Source organism: Papio anubis, chromosome 5 (assembly GCF_008728515.1).
Source record: "Papio anubis isolate 15944 chromosome 5, Panubis1.0, whole genome shotgun sequence".
NCBI classification, from domain to species: Eukaryota; Metazoa; Chordata; class Mammalia; order Primates; family Cercopithecidae; genus Papio; species Papio anubis.
The window spans coordinates 70248631-70260826 of NC_044980.1; the positions used below are offsets into that span (position 1 = coordinate 70248631).

At 40.3% G+C, this 12196-nt stretch overlaps 1 protein-coding gene across 6 annotated transcripts in view; it reads left to right on the top strand.

Moving 5' to 3' along the window:
* PDE8B (phosphodiesterase 8B) overlaps nt 1-12196 on the top strand; it is a 330903-nt gene that overhangs the window by 196560 nt on the left and 122147 nt on the right. The window lies entirely within an intron of this gene.

Genomic DNA, 12196 nt, shown 5'->3' on the forward strand with positions numbered 1-12196 from the left:
TAAGGGATCCAGAGTCAGTGTTCCTCTCCCTCTAGCAGGGTATGAAAATACTAATGGCCCCAGACCCTCATCATCACTGTGAAATTCACTGTAAAATCTTTGGAATTTGATGAGTCAAAAGTGGAATCTGGTTATTTTGATTTGCATTTTTGGATTGCCAGAGAGCCTGAGCATTGCTGCCTGGTTTTACAGCCCATTTGTGTATTTGTTTTGAGTATTGCTTGTCCTTTTCTTGACCCTTTTTAATCGGAATGTTTGTCTGTTTTATTATTGTCTTAAGAGGTTCAAAAAACTCTAATAAGGATGCCAATCCCTTTACTGTCATATGTTACTAATATTTTTTCTCAGTTAGTTTTGTATTTAAATATTTATTATGCTTTTTAATATGTTTTTCTTAGTAAAAACCTAACAATCTTTTCTGGGTTTATGTCTTTGATGTTATTTTTAACAAAAGCCTTCTGGGCCCTTGAATGCTGGAAATGTTCACTTAAATTGTTTTTCAATATTCTCATGGGATTTTTTTTTCTCATTTAAAATTTTAATCTATTGGAAGTAGTTTGGGTATATGTCATGATGCATAGACCTGACTTAATTTTTCTCCATATAGTTAACCAGTTACCTCAATATTATTACTGAATTATCCATTTCTTCCTCACTGATATAAAATGATATTTTATTATATAATAAATCACATATATCACTTTATATATATGTATCAATATGTGTAAAAATTGGGTCAGTTTTAGATTTTATCTTTTCATTGCTCTCTCTGCTCAAAGCATACTATTTTGATACTTGTATCTTTGAAGTATTATTGTCACAACTGGCAGAGCAAAATACTTGTAACTCTTCACAGTTTTATTAGCCAGTGGCTGGAATTTATTCCTCTATATGAATTTGAGAATTGTTTCACAAGTTTAAAAAGTTGTGCCAATGTATTGATAGCAATTAGTATATAGGTTAATTTAAGAGAGACTTAGCATTTTTTTAGTACTGGTTTTCCACCCAGGAAAACAGCATCTCATTTGATTTATTTCCATCATATTTTCTGATACGATGTGTTAAGGCACAGGTTCTGGAGTCAGAGAGTCTCAGTTCAAATCCAAGTCTAACCATTTAGTAGCTTGTAAGCAGTGAAAGATTTTCCCCCAGTGAGTGGGACATAGTGTTGCTCAGTAAACATTTGCTGAAGAAATGTTTGAATGAAATAATGTATTCCTAAGTTTTTTGTTTTTGCAGTTGTGAATGAGTTTTAGTCTGCATCCTTGCCAGCAATTAACATTGTCAGTTTTTTAGATTTTAGCCCTTCTACTAGGTGTGTTTTAATTAGTAATTCCCTAGTGACAGATGATGGCAAGCATCTTCTTTGGTGAGGTGTCTGTTCAGATCTTTTGTCCATTCATTAATTGGGTGTTTTTTTTCCTTAATGTTGAGTTTTCAATGTTCTCTGTATATTTTGGATGTAAGTCCCTTATCACATTTATGTTTGAGAATATTCTCTCCTCATCTGTGGTTTGTGTTTTTATTCTTCCCACAGCTTATTTTGAAAGGAGAAGTTTTTAATGTTAATAAAATCCAATTTACTATATTTTTTCTTTCATGGATCTTGCTCTGTGGTATAATTTTAAGCCTCTTATATCACCTCATAAAAACAGATAGAGCAATAATGTAAATTGACAGAGCACACAGTCCATAAGCAGCATCTTTCATAAAACTAAGGATTAGAGTATATGTCTATAAACTCAAAAATATGAGCAGTTAGGGCCAAACCACTGACAGTAACAAGGAAGTCTGCAGGAGGAAGCAGCTGGCAGACAGACAGGCTTCTGGGGATCCCAGGGGTGGGGACCCAGATAATTCTCTCAATATTCTTCGCAAGAAGGGGACAGTCCCCCAGGAGTAGAGGGCTTGCTGTCGATGTAGCACAGTCACTTAAAGTGGAGGGGGCTTCCCAGGCTCCAGCTGGCAAACAGTAAGGACAAACGAGAAAAATATGCCCACAAAGCAGAGGAGAAACTGCAACCGAATATTTCAAATGAGCTAAAAGAAATTAAGAAAATGATTAAAAGTCATGAAAGAACAGGACGAATGCAAATTAAAAAACAACACAGGTTACATAATTAGACAACAGAAAGATATGAAAGGGAACTGGTTACTCAGAAAAGAAATAGAAATAAAAGCAAAAAAATCTAGGAAAGGAAGGTCAAACTGGAAGAAATATAAGAGTGAATAAACACTGCAGAAAGCACTGTATAGAAATTGGAAAGGAAGAAGAAAAACACAGAAATAACAAAGAAGATAAGAAAATATTTGAGAAGTGATAGAATGCAAGACAGGCAAAGGAGAACCACAAATATGTGATGATTCATTATATAATATATGTGTGACATACATAATGTATATTATATCGATCTAGATAGGTCCACATATATAATACATATACATATATAACTCCTTTATATAATAGGAGCCTCTGAAAACAAAAACCAAATCCCACTGTGTACTGGGAAAATCAATCCAAAAGGACAACATCAATGCATATTCTAGTAACATAATTGCACTATAAAGAAAAAAAGTCTTTTGGGGCATCTAGGCAAAAAGACAAAGTTGTTTATAAGGAAAAGAAATCAGATTGGCATCAGACCCTGAGAGCAATGCTTTAAGCCAGGAGATACTGGAGAAAATATGTTAAAGATAATCTGGAAAAGAAAAAGTGATCCAATTATTCTACATTCAGCCAAACTGGACCCTCATATATAAGAACCACAGACAAAACCATGCAAACATGCCAGACTTCGGGGAATGAATTTCCCATTAACCCTTCTTGCGGAACCTTCTGACAATTACTGTGACTGGAGAAGCTTTAGCATAAGGACTGGTGGTTGTCATGTGAGACTTTGGGGTACATTAGCTTCTGGTGAGACCCCTGGCTTTCCCAGAATTCAGTTTAAGTGTTCTTGATCCAAAGACAGCGGTTCTGTGATCCCTCGGTTGGAATACCATTTCTCCTCTGCTCAGGTGTTAGCTTTGACTCCAGTCATTTGGCTTGTGATTATATCATATCCCTCCTTTTAAGAAGCCACACACCAATGCAGCTATAGCTTGTGTGGCCTATTGCCCACCCAAAGGATACATATCATCAGATCTCTTTAATATCAACAAGGGGAGGTCGTTTGTTTCCATTGAGATTCTTTCTGTTTAAACACAGGAAAGCTCATTCAACCTTATTTAATAAGGAGAAAAAAGGCAATTTATTGGCTTACCTAACTGAAAAATCCAGAGTTAGATACAGCTTTGGGCAAGTCCTGATCTGGTAATTTGGAAGTATTACAAAGAATCTTGTTTCTTTTCATTTCTCCACTCTGCTTTCCATGGTGTTGCTTTCGTTCTCACATGGTGTCAAGGTGTTATGAGGAACAACCTCGCTACATGTTTCTTTTTGATAAACAGTGAGAATAGTTATTAAAAGTAGAATAGCTTTTTCTCGGCATTGCTAGCAAAATCCTGGCCTAGCCCAAGTCACATGACTGCCCGTAACCAATTGCTGTAGCTGTGCAAGTCACATGACTACTCCTAACCAATTGCTATAGCTAGGAAAATGAAATGCTTAGTTATATTCACCTGTCCTCTTCTTCCTCTTCCTCTTCCTCCTCCTCCTCCTCTTCCTCCTCCTCCTCCTCTTCTTCATCTTCTTTTTTCTTCTCCTCCTTTCTTCTTCTTTCTCCCCCTCCTTTTCCTCCTCCTCCTCCTTCTCCTCCTTCTCCTCTTCCTCTTCTTCTTTCTCTCCTTCTCCTTCTTCTTCTTTCTTCTTTCTTCCTTCTTCTTTCTTCGTCTTCTTGTTTCACTCTGTCACCCAGGCTGGAGTGCTGTGGTATAAACATGGCTCACTGCAGCTTCAATCTCCTGGGCTCAAGCAATTCTACCACCTCAGCCTCCTAACAGCTGGGACTACAGGTACACACCATCATGCCTGGCTAATCTTTTTTATTTTTGGTAGAAATAGTGTCTTACCTTGTTGCCCAGGCTGGTCTTGAACTCTTGGCTCCCCAAAGTGCTGGGATTATAAGTGTGAGCCACCACTCCCAGCCCACGTGTCTTTAGAACCAAACAGAGATCTCCAAACAGAAGTCAGTGACGCCTGGAAGGAGAAAGGAAGGAATGGTTGGGGAGGCTATCTAAAAAAAGAAATTTTAAACGTGTTGAATTTTATCAAAATGCTATCTTGACATTTCTTGACATGATCATATATTGATTTTTGTTGATTGTGGTGAGTTATGTAAATAGATACTCTAAGTTAGGGAAGGCAACCTACTTAGCTGTGCTCTGTAGGAGTAACTGAGGTTCTGGGAGAATCTGCTTGTTTCCCCTTTTCTTCTCTTTTTCCTTCTTCCAGCTCTTATGTGTACTTCTCTGTCTCTCCTCAACCCTCTGATACTGGTGTGCTCCAGAGTTCTGTTTTTGGTCTTCTGCTGTGAGTGATGGCAAGGTTTTAACTGCCTTTCCTGTCTGCTGGTATCACTTTCCCTTAGCTTCATACTTATGTATCCCAAAGTCTGACTTTGCATTTTGAAGGGACTAGAGACATCTCAAACTCAGTACAAAGGCAGGAACCTTTGTACTGTGTCATCTCATGGAGAAAGTAGAAAGGGCAAGTGAATATGGGAGACAGAACAAAGAAAGCGGGCAGAACTCATCCTTTTATCAAGAGTCCTCTCCTGTGATAACTAACCCACTGTCAAGGTAACAGCATTAATCCATTCCTGAGGGCACAGCCCCATGACCTAATCACATCTTAAAGATCCCACCTCTTAATACAGTCAAAATGGCAATTAAATTTCAACATGAATTTTGGAGGGAAAATTCAAATCATAGTACCCCTCACCACTGCTCCTAATGTAGACACTCATCATCTTTTGTCAACATCAATGGTTCCCAAACTTTAGCAAGCATCACAATCATCTGGAAGGTCAGTCAATACATACTGGGCCCACCCCTAGAGTTTCTGATTCAGTAGATCTCGGGTGGGGCCTGAATGTTTCCCCTTCTAATAAGTTCCATGTGATGCTGATGCTGCTGGTTCAGGGACCACACCTTGAGAACCACAGGGATCATTGGAGAAACTCCTTTCTGATCTCTGTTCCTCCCTTAGTCTATGCACATTTCAACCATCGTGATCCAGCCAGCTACAATCCAACTATGCTATACCTTTGTCCACCTAGCAAAGCCCAGGCTTCTCACCATAGCAACCTTCTGTGACCTGGCTCCTTCCTCCCTCTCTAGCCACGTGGTCTGTTCCACATTGCCTAGGACTGTTCACATAAACTCTGTTCTTTGCTATCCTTGTGCCATTCCATCTGCCAAAAATGCTCCTTCCATTGGTCTTCACTTGGCTCATTCTCACTGATCCTTCAACTTTGATCTCCAGTGTGGTTTCCTGGAAATTTGCCGGCATCCCCAGATTGAGCTGAGTTGCCCTTAGGTTTCTCTGGCTTACCTCTCACCACCCGTTATTGAGTTGATTGCTTCATGGTCATCTCACTCCCACCCTGCTCCCCACTCCTGTCTTCAGACAGTGGGCTCTTTGAAGGCATGAACACTCAGTCTTGCTTATCTTTTTTGGCTCATTTTCTGTGCAGTGCCTGGCACATAATAGATGCTTGATGAAAGTTTGTGGATCTAAACTAAATATTGGTGGTACTCTTGAGTATAGCTATCTCCCCTCAGGGGCCCTGCCACCCATATGCTAGTACCTGCCTCCCATCATAAGGAAACAGTGCCTTTTAGGCATTACTGAAAAGTAGAGGGCCTGGACCTCCTGATACTGGGACTTGTTACCCTCTAGACATCATCTCAATCATATATCTTCCTCCTGTAGTTAGACTTAAATTGAGGGCTGTGGACTCAGCCACAGAACATCATGGCCTCTGTTCCCCTAAGTTTCTTCCTGTTCTTGAAATTGTGACAGTGTGGAAAGAGATGGAGAGGATGTTGTTACCCATGTGACAGGCTGCGCAGCCTTGACCAGTAAGGTCAAGTAAACAGCATTGATGAATTTTAGCATGTGGGCACCCCTGGAGGGGGCGGGGCAAGTCTTTCTGTTACAAAGATGCAGATTTCAGTGCAACTGAAGGCAGAGCTTTCTAATGAGAGCATAGAGTTGTCCACTGGTTGTTTAGAAAGAGGCTGGACTTGCACCGTTAGAACTCCAAGTCCACATAGACCTGCCATTTGGTTCACCAGACACCGTTCCCAGGGCTTTATTTTCGCCATCTGACCATCCAGGGATCCCCGGGAATTCTTACGTGTGATGATGGGGCTTTAGAGACTTTGAACTAAAATGCCAAGGCCTCAGCTCCGTGAATTGGTCTTCTTCCTTTAGATTGGTGCTTCTCAAACCTCTTCAAATCTGAGGGTGGAGAAAGTGGATGCCTACCTCTGCCAGGTAAAGTGATCTGCTGCAAGCACTAGATTTTTGTGAAATTTCATTCTTTAGCTTAAAAATTCATGTGAACTTTGCATTATACTCTGGTCCTATCTTCTCAACTAAGATAAAACTATTTTGAGGACTTTGTAAATTGCTAAACTTGTTTCATCTTGGCATAAAAATGGATGCTCCACTAGGATGCACTAGTAGCTTTGTATGTCTCCTGGCCCTATCTCTGCACCATCGCCATTTCTAACACATTGCCTCTCTTACACAAAGGCCCCAAGGCCCATAAGAAATAGTAGTGATTTTAAACAGAATTCCAGGAGAGTGGAGCCCATGAATCTGCATTGTTGCTTACAGAATTACAGCGAGATTGGGAACATGAGAGTTGTAACTGAAAAGCTTATGAGGCAATCTCCTAAGATCAGGGGCTCCCATGTATGCAGTGGAGTAGGCCAGAATTGCTCCCAGTGCCTGGTCAAAGAGACATGAAGCCACGTTCTGTGATGCTAGACCATGATCAGAGAACCCTGGTGCTGGGCATAAAGTACCCAGTGTTCTGCAGTGTAGGCATTTTAATGCCTTGAGCACTGAAGGTGAGAACCTGAGGCTCATCAGAATGAGCAAGTAGGCAGAGCTTTGGAGCTTTACAGCAAGAATACAAGGGAGCCCCTTGTTCTCATTCCTCTCTTAGACGAGTATACGTTACTCAGCCTCTTCTCTAGCCAAGAGAAGAGGAAGATGTCAGTGGATCCAAGATAGCCTGTGAGTTTGAACCACTTAAAAGAAATATACTTTGATTGAACACAAAATGGTCTTTTGGAACTTACTTAATCCTTTGCTGTGCTTTGGGCATTTTCTGTTTTCTGTTCCACCAATGGACACAGAACTGTATCCCTTTCATACTCTCTAGGGTTTGGGGAGATGTGAGGCGGATTACCATGGGAGCCCATCTTCAACTTAGTCACCTGCCTGTAAACAGGCTGCTTCCTTCCAGTGCTGCTCCTGTGCTTACCTCTCTAATTCTTCAAAAATAATACAAGAAGTATGGTTCCTTGGGTGTTGCATCATTGACTTTTGATGTAAGACATAGTGGCCCCAGAGGGTCAAGGTGCAGTGGGGCTTGTCTTCCACATGTGTTAGCAAAGGGGAGGGGCCAAGGGCTGGGCCTGAGGCCTTGGGGACCTTCCCAGGAGAAGCCTTGCCGGTCTCAGGCTTCTGGCATCTTTGCTAAGCTTCTGAAAATGTTGAGGTTTTAATTGTATAGTGTTTCACTCAGGTTGTATGTCATTAGGATGTTAATGGTACTTTTTATCAATAACTGCTTGGAAATCATTATTGTTCTTGCCAAATAAATAAAATTCCTTTTCAAAAAAGTGGACATTTGCATTTTGTGGCTGACTTTGCGTGGGCTACTTACTTTTAAATGGAATTCATTTCAGTGAGATTGGTTTTTAAATGGGAATTAGTGCCCAACAAGGATTCATTACCCCTGGGGCCATCTAGTCTTTGGACTTGGTGACTGAAGGTCATGGTTCATCCCAGCATGAGTGGTCCTGACACACCAGAGTTGGGAAAGTGAGTGTGGTTGGATTCTTGATGGGATACCAGCTGTGGCTAAAAATCCAGGTGCTTCAGGGTCACATGTCCCTAATGGGAGATTCGCATGGAGACAAGCAGGGAAGACATTTCGCTCTTGGTCCTCTAAGGCAGTTCTAGCTTAATCAATGATGAAATTGAGGACAGAGGCAGCATGTATAATTGAAATCCACAGGAAATCTCTAAAACTGATTTTTAGCAGGTGGTTCCTGTTTCCTTGCCCATCAAATCTATTTACCAGAACTGCTGACCATGTAGCAAAATTTACTGATTTGAATATCATCCCTCCCCACTTTCTCCCAACTTCATGTAATGTTCAGGAGAAGGGAAGGCATCAGAGGCATGCAGGAGGATGGAGGTGGATCAGAAATGAGTGCTTGGGTTTTTCCACAGTCTGGATAATTGCCTCCTGAATAATCAGAGCTAGACTGTTCTTTGCTTGTTCTCTATTACACAATGTAATTTTACATGCTTGAAGTCATCCAGCAGTGTCTATTATCAGTGGTATCTCTAATAAAAGGAAGTAAGTCAGTTGAGGGATGTCACGTTTTGACCATTGCCTTTAAATTCCTGTGCTCTCCCAGTCAGACCCTGCATGATCTTTGGAATCTTGGAATGGAGCTGTGTTTACACACACTCCGCCTAATCATTTGTGGCTGAATTATTACATTATGAAAGCTTGATGCCTTGATTCTTGCACTGCATGTACAACAGAAAGAATTTTCACATAATCGTAGCATCGAAGTGCAGTTTGGGTTTTTTGTTTGTTTGTTTTCCTCCTCTGTAGTTAAATCTCTCTAAGGTGTCCTTGTGCTGGCCTCCTTTGGATACTTGTCACTTTGTGGATTATATTCTAGACCATGTTTTTTCTTTCCATTTTAATGCATAATCGATATCAGGCTGAGTGTTTTTTCTCATGACTGTAGATGACATGACTATGGTTGTATAAATAATTTCTGTTTCATCTGATATTTGTCAGGGGGAAGTGGCTTCTCCATTAGACTGTGCCAGCCAAGTTTTCTGTGTTTAGATCTGATGGCATCTGCATGACTTCTCTGTTTATTTTTTTCATTACCATTTCAGTGTTTACAAGAGGATGGCCTCTTTATCTTTTCTCACTGCCATGTTTTCCAGGCACAGTGGGATGTAGCATCCCCCTCCACAGCAAAGCTTGCTGAGTCTAGTAGTAGCCCTTCTTAAGAAAGAACAGTGACAGTGGGGAAGGAAAGAGAGGGCATGGGTGGGGGGCAGTGTAAGACGCTGTGCTGGAAAGCGCATCACTGTGTCTAGTGCACGGTGGGAGACTGAGGGTACTGCCTCCCTCTTTGCAGCCTGACCTCACTGTCTGGGTGGCCCACCTCAGCAGGAGCGGGTGCCTTGTACCAAATGTTGTGCACACTGACCTCCCTACCTGCTTCTTCTTTCCATGCTCATTGTTTCTCAGCCAGATCTTTCACATCTTATTTATAAAACCCTCACCTCATTTAAAGTCTCTGTGTACACCATCTTAAGGCCTTTCTGGAGCAGTCTGAGATGTAAGTAAATACATAATAAGAGCATGGCCTTCCCAGTGAGGCAGACCTGGGCTTCAATCTCAGCTTCATCCTCTGGGGTAAGTGGCTTAACCTTTCTGCAGCATAACTTCTTAAGCTGGAGAAAGGGGCCCAGGATGCCCTGTGGGATTGCCGTGACCTTTACGTGAGATGATGTACATGGGGAATTCATCAGTCCCTTTGTCTTATTGAGGCACAGTGCAGTTACTCATCTTGAGCAAGGTCCCCTGAGTCCCAGCCCAATTTTCTAGAATTTTATTTTACCAACTTTCAGAGAAACCCTGTCTATATTCTGAGGAATTTTAAATACACCACCTTATTCTACCAAATAAAGATTTTACTGGAAAGAAAAAATATATATATATATATATATAGAATATTTATGTAGTGGCTAATGCTCCATTAATGTTAACCCCAAGATAGGAAATATACTTTCCCAATAAAATTAAACATAATTTACATTTATTTTGGTATATCTACATATACAATAAGAAAGGTTAATTTAGTAAACACCCATGTGCTCACTACTCACTGCTTAAAAAAATAGGTCATTTGCTGAGTGTGGCGGCTCACGCCTGTAATCCCAGCACTTTGGGAGGCCGAGGTGGATGGATTGCCTGAGCTCAGGAATTCAAGACCAGCCTGGGCAACATGGTGAAACCCCGTCTCTACTAAAATACAAAAAATTAGCCAGGCATGGCAATGAGTGCCTGTAATCCCAGCTACCTGAGAGGCTGAGACAAGAGAATCACTTGAACCTGGGAGGTGGAGACTGCACTCGAGGCTGGGCAACAGAGCAAGACTCTGTCTCAAAAAAGAAAAAAAAAAAAATAGGTCATTCACAATGTAGTTGAAGCCCTGGCACCTCCCTCCCTGAATTCATTGTCCCCTCCACCAGCAGGACCACTTGCCTCAATTGGGAGTTTGTCAGCATTTCTTTGTACTGTTATAATATATTCCTAAAGTATATTCAGTATTGTTTTAAGTATGTTTAAACTTTAAGTAATATCCTAAGGTATGCATCATTCTAAAACTTGTAATTTTTTGTTTTGTTGTTTAACTCAATGTTTGTAAGATTCATACATTTTAAATGAGTGACTCTAGTTGATTCATTTTTATTGCTGTATAATATTCTATTGTATGGATAGTCCTTGAGCTATATATCAGTTTCTTCTGGTGATAGGTATTAATAGACTATGGATTCAGTTTTCTAAGTTTTTGTTACAAACAATACTGCTCTGAATATTTTTGTAAATGCCTCTTATATACCCTAGAGGTACACTCATACAGGAGGCTGAATTGTAGGATATATACTTCTTCATCTTCACTAGATATCCCAAAACTGTTTTTCAGAGTTGCTAAACCAATTTACATGCCCACCAACAATGTATAAGAGTTTCTGAGGGGCCACTTTCTTGCCTATTCTAGGTAATGTTTGACTTAATTCTGCCATTCTGTTGATAAAAATAGTTGGATGTAAGATAGCATCTCATTGTAATTTAAAATTGTTATCTTCCTGATTACTAATGACGATGAGCATCTATTCATACTTACATTTCCTCTCCTGTAAATTTCTTTCTCAAATCATTTCCCCAGCTTTGTTTTTGGCTGTCTTCTTACTGATGTTTAAAAAATTTTTGTTTTATGTCTGGTTACTAACTTTTTTTTTTTAATGTTTTAGATTTCATCTCTCAGGCTCTGGGCCTTTTTCTCTTTTATTACAGTGCTCTTTGCCTTTGTTTTTGTTTTTGGTGAATAGAAGCTATAATTTTAAAGTCAAAGTGATTAATCTTTTATCTCATGGTTGTATATTTTGATGAGCAGACATTTGTATGTTTATGTGATAAAACATCGTGCTGCCAAATTAATGTACTATTCTAAATAATAGGGCATAAAACACAAAGTAGTGAAATATGTCACTGGCTGTATCTTGTAACTATGAGTAATCGTCCATTTATATTATATAACACAAAAACTATAAAAGAAATTTTTGATTGATTTTGATTGTAAAGTAGGGATATTGTTTGGGGGGGATAATTCACCAAATGTAAAAGACTTTATCTTCCTCATGCCAAGATTATAATCTTGTGTTTTTCGTGGAGCTATCTGGAAAAAACCAGTGGAGGTATCTGGAAATAAACACAGATACCTGTCAATGTCTGGGTTCAGTCATGATAGCTGAGTCTTGGGTGGGTGTTGTTACCTTCCACAAGGTAAATGTTCCATTGATGTTTGTTGAGTAAATGAATATGTAATAGAGTCTGCAGGAGGGGCCATTAAAGAAGCAGGAATTGAAGTCAGCAACGGACAAGTCTGCTCAAAACAATAGACTAGTGGTTGTCAACCCTGGCTGCACCTAAGGAGATAAAAAATTGAAGATGCTTGGGCCCCATCCTTACAGATTTTAGAGATTCCAATTCTCTTGGTGTCACATAGGACCCAGGCATTGATATATCTTTAAAGTTCCCCAGGTGCTTCTAATATGAAGCCCAGGTTGAGAACTTCTAGACCGGAGGATTGGAAGCAGGAAGGAGAAGGGAAACTCATGGGCTGCCCAGTGAGCTCTTGGACCCTGAAAGGTCCAGGGTGTCAGAGTTGCCAGGTGGTGCTGGAGGGC